Genomic DNA, 5,146 nt, shown 5'->3' with positions numbered 1-5,146 from the left:
TTTTTTTAATTGTATGCTTTTTCAAATCAGAAAATTCTACTGAAACAATACCCAAGTCTGTTCCTTTAAAGTCGTTTACATTTTTTCTTTTCTTTTTTTTTTTTCTTTTTTTCTTTTTTTGAAATGGAGTTTCACTCTTTCGCCCAGGCTTGAGTGAAGTGGTGTGATCTCGGCTCACTGCAACCTCTGCCCACCCAGGTTTAAGTAATTCTCTTGCCTCAACCTCCTGAGTAGCTGGGATTATAAGTGCCCGCCACCACACCCGGCTAATTTTTGTATTTTTAGTAGAGACAGGCAGGGTTTTGCTATGTTGACCAGGCTGGTCTCGAACTCCTGACCTCAGGTGATCCACCTGCCTGAGTTTCCCAAAGTACTGGGATTGCAGGCATGAATCACCATGTCTGGCATTTTTTGTTTTTTTGGATTATATAAATAATACCTTCCGGTTACAGCAAAATTAAGCAACATGTGAACATTTAATTAACAAAGACTTATACGGTATTTACTGTGTGCTAGGCCCTCATCTAGGTGCTTTAAATATGGACTCGTTTAATTAATACTCATAACAAGCCTGTGAGTTAGGTCTTATAAATTTGTTTTACGAGTGGGGAAACTGAGACACGAAGAGATTAGGTAAATGTCGTAGTTAAAAGGCAGCTGAGCTGGCCTTCAATTCCAACTCGTCTGCTTCCAGCGCTCACTCTGCTCCATGACCTGTCTTCAGACTCAAAAGACACTAGAGACACAGAAAACTCATGTCCTGCAGTAACCACCATTGACCTTATGGTGATCATCCTTTCATAATATTTTTGTGTGTATATTTATGAACAAACACATATTTTTATAAGAGTAAAACCTACAGCTATACAACATACATACACACATATATGTAAAATCAAGGGGCTTTTTTTGGTCATAAATTTCACAAAAATGAGATTATCTTACATATATGTACTCCGCTGCATCTTGCATTTCTAGTTTAACAGTTTCATAAAATTCCTCCAAGTAAATTAGTGTAGCTCTAGCTGATGCTCTAGTACCTGCATGATATTCTTTGGTCCAATATACCTCAATTTATTTAACCATTCCCCTGCTAATGTGTACTTACCTTGTTTCCAGGATTTTGGGGTACTACAATTATGCTGAAATAAACATCTGAGTGCATACTTCTTTTTGTACTGGTAATTTTATATCTAGGTGTTAGGAGGCTTTTTAAAAGAAAAAAAAAAAAACAGATTTTGCCAGATTGCCCTCACAAAAAGCTGAACAATTCACATATTCATCAACAGTGAATGAGGATCCCGTTTTCCTGACAGTCTTGCCAGCAGTAGGTGAAAGTCCTTTGTAATTTTTGTTGATATCATTGGTGCACAGTGGCAACTCATTGTTAGTTTAATGTGTTTTCTCCCTGACTGCTAGGAAGCTGAAAGATCTGTTGTTGTTGTTGTTGTTCTGTTAGGACATTTGGATTTGCTATTCTGTGACTTGCCTGCTTATATCTCTACCCATTTTTCTATTAATCATCTTTTTTCAGTTGTAATTAATATAGTTCTTTGTACTTAATATACCCTTCAGCTGTTAGCTCCATTACACATTTTCCCCAATCCATTATTTGCACTTTACTTTTGTATGTCTTATAGTTCACCTTTTAAAATGTCTTAATATTTATAAAAATCAAATCTGACTAATTTTTATAATAGCTTATAGGCTTCCTGCTTCATCAGTCTCCTACTTGTACCTATTGTCTCCTACATTATCTTCTAAGGTTTCATCCTTTTATTCTTTACCTTTATGATTTTGATCCATCTGAAATTTATTTGTGTATAAGATGAGAGGCAGGAACCAAAATTGTTCTTTCCCAATGCATAGCTGATTTTGCCTATATTACTTATTAAATAAACCACTGTTCTGTGATAAAGTAAAATACATTTTTTATATATTAAATTCTCACAGGCTGCAGAATCTATTCTGGGGTACTGTATTCTACATAGTTCCACTTATCTTTTTGCCTATTTCTTTGATAATATTATGCTGCTTTTATTACAGAGATTTCACTTCTGTTTTAACATTTTCTAAGGTCCTTTTTTTCACATTTTCTTGACTATTCTTGAACATTTATTCTTCCATGTGAACTTTAAGTTTATTTAATCCAATTTAAGCACACATATCAATGTCCTCATTTGGATTGCATTCAATTTTTATATTAACGGGAAAATTCATACTTTCATAATATTAAATTTTCTCATTCAGGAATTTAGTATATCTTTCTGTTTATGCATGGTTTATTTTATGTCCTCATATGGAACTGACCTCCATACACCCTTATCTGGAGCCATGAAGGGTAGGCTTCCCAGATCTTTTTCACCTAAGTCAACCGTGCAATAAGAGGACATCTCAGAGCACCTTTTGCATCTCCAGGTATTGTCCCTAATGGTAACTTGATCTTATCCCACTCTCTTGCCTCTTAGAAGACACTTTTATCCATTCTCATCTTTCATTGTTTCTTTGATCATGTCTGACTTTCTTGCACCAGCTCCTAATCTTCAGAATTCACTCAAATCTCTTCTTTTCATATGGTCACCACCTTCCACTCCTCCCCAGCTGTCTCCAGTGTGTGCTGCAAGACCTGTGTGCTGCAGTTGCTCACACATCCAACTCTCCCTGGGGAGTGAATCAGCAGCCCAAGCATTTTCCTAGTGAACTGCTTCCAGTGATCCCTGACCTAGAATCACAAGAGGCTCAGGGAGTGGGGTGGCTCTGACACTGCAGGCCTCCAGAAGGACCCCTCACCGACACGTTGTTCCTGCCACTGTCCTCCAGTGTTCTCATGTGGGGTTCTTATGTGGGCCTCTGGGCTGCTGTTTCCTGGGCTGCCATAGAGCCTTACAGCTGCCATTTACTGCTTTCAGGATCTTGAACATTTGTCTCCCAAATTTTCTGACACTAAGTGCGTCTTCTGAGTATATTCCCATTGTCACTAACATTCAGAACTTTGGCTCTTGTCAAATTGCTTCAATTTTGGATATCTGTGTCACTGGAGAAGTGAATCAAGCTAAATGAAGAATGCCCTTATTTTTTCTTGTATGTTCTCTCTCTGCAAAGAGGAGAACGGTCTTTCCCAGTATTGTGCTTTCTGAGACACAGCTAGTGGATGATCCAAATGGTCCTCGATTCCAAGTAAAATGGCAAAGATCCACATGTAGCTGGATCCCACCTGTGATTGCAATCTTTTCATGCTCTCAGATTCCACCCCACCTCAGTGTTTGAAAAGAAAAAAATTTCAGACCAAGAAGCAGCTTCTCCACTCCTTCTGGAATCCCTACCTTGTTCAGCCCCTCTGCCTCCACTCCTTCCTCCACCATGTCCATCAGGGTGACCCAGAAGTCCTACAAGGTGTCCACCTCTGGCCCCCAGGCCTTCAGCAGCTGCTCCCACACAAGTGGGCTCGATGCCAGCATCAGTTCCTTCAGCGTCTCCAGAGTGGGCAGCAGCAGCTTCCAGGCTGGCCTGGGCAGAGGCTATGGTGGGGCCAGCAGCATGGGAAGCATCACTGCCGTCATGGTCAACCAGAGCCTGCTGAGCCCCCTCAACCTGGAGGGGACCCAGGAAAAGGAGCAGATCAAGACCCTCAACAAGAAGTTTGCTTCCTTCATTGACAAGGTACGGTCCCTGGAGCAGCAGAATAAGATGCTGGAGACCAAGTGGAGCCTCCCGCAGCAGCAAAAGATGGCTCGGAGCAACATGAACAACATGTTCGAGAGCTACCTCAGCAACCTTATGCAGCAGCTGGAGACTCTGGGCCAGGAGAAGGTGAAGCTGCAGTCAGAGCTGGGCAACATGCACGGGCTGGTGGAGGACTTCAAGAACAAGCATGAGGATGAAATCAATAAGCGTACAGAGATGGAGAATGAATTTGTCCTCAGATGTGGATGAAGCTTACATGAACAAGGTAGAGCTGGAGTCCCACCTGGAAGGGTTGACTGATGAGATCAACTTCCTCAGGCAGCTGTATGAAGAGGAGATCCAGGAGCTGCAGTCCCAGATCTCGGACACGTCTGCGGTGCTATCCATGGACAACAGCTGCCCCCGGACATGGACAGTATCATCGCTGAGGTCAAGGCTCAGTTTGAGGTGATCGCCAACGGCAGCCTGGCTGAGGCTGAAAGCATGGACCAGATCAAGTATAAGGAGCTGCAGATGCTGGCTGGGAAGCGCTGGGACGACCTGCGGCATGCAAAGACGGAGATCTCCGAGATGAACCGCAACATCAGCTGGTTCCAGGCTGAGACTGAGGGCCTCAAAGGTCAGAGGGCTTCCCTGGAGGCTGCCATTGCAGATGCAGAGCAGTGTGGGGAGCTGGCCATTAAGGACGCCAAAGCCAAGCTGTCTGAGCTGTAGGCCGCCCTGCAGCTGGCCAAGCAGGACACGGCGCATTAGCTGCGTGGGTACCAGGAGCTGATGAACATCAAGCTGGCCCTGGACATCGAGATCACCACCTACAGGAAGCTGCTGGAGGACAAGGAGAGCCAGCTGGAGTCTGGGATGCAGAACATGTTTATCCATAGGAAGACCACCAGCGGCTATGCAGGTGGTTTGAGCTCAGCCTATGGGGGCCTCACAAGCCCCGGCCTCAGTTACGGCCTGGGCTCCAGCTTTGGCTCTGGTGCAGGCTCCAGCTCTTTCAGCCACACCAGTTCCACCAGGGCCATAGTTGTGAAGATCAAGACCCGTGATGGGAAGCTGGTGTCCAAGTCCTCTGACGTTCTGCCCAAGTGAACAGTTGCGGCAGCCCCTCCCAGACTGCCCCTCCTGTGGCTGCCCCAGAGCCCAGGAGGGAGGCTGCTGTGCAGGGGAGCAAAGGGAACAGGAGACCCATCTGAGGCTCACCCCTAGCTCTCAGCCCACCCACGGGGAAGTTTACTGCCTGGGGACCCCCCTTGCCCATGCCTCCAGCTACAAAACAATTCAATTGTTTTTCTGTGTGTGTGTCCAAAATAAAACCTCAGGTAATTCTTTAAAAAAAAAAAAAAAAAAAATCAGTCCCACAAGGGCCTGTTAGTCTCATTCTATAGGCCAATGAGGATTTTCTTCATATTTTCAATGTGCTGAGAAGAATCTGCAGAATGTTAGGACATATATAGACAGA

The 5,146-nt window shown here is 44.0% G+C and overlaps 1 pseudogene; it reads left to right on the top strand.

The window, feature by feature from the left end:
- Nucleotides 1–3,345: 3,345 nt before the first annotated feature.
- Nucleotides 3,346–4,776, top strand: LOC105513601 (annotated as a pseudogene).
- The last annotated feature ends 370 nt before the right edge of the window (nt 4,777–5,146 follow it).

The sequence above is a fragment of the Colobus angolensis genome, unplaced genomic scaffold (assembly GCF_000951035.1).
Source record: "Colobus angolensis palliatus isolate OR3802 unplaced genomic scaffold, Cang.pa_1.0 Scaffold232, whole genome shotgun sequence".
NCBI lineage: Eukaryota > Metazoa > Chordata > Mammalia > Primates > Cercopithecidae > Colobus > Colobus angolensis.
This window is presented reverse-complemented; position numbering and strand designations above follow the sequence as displayed.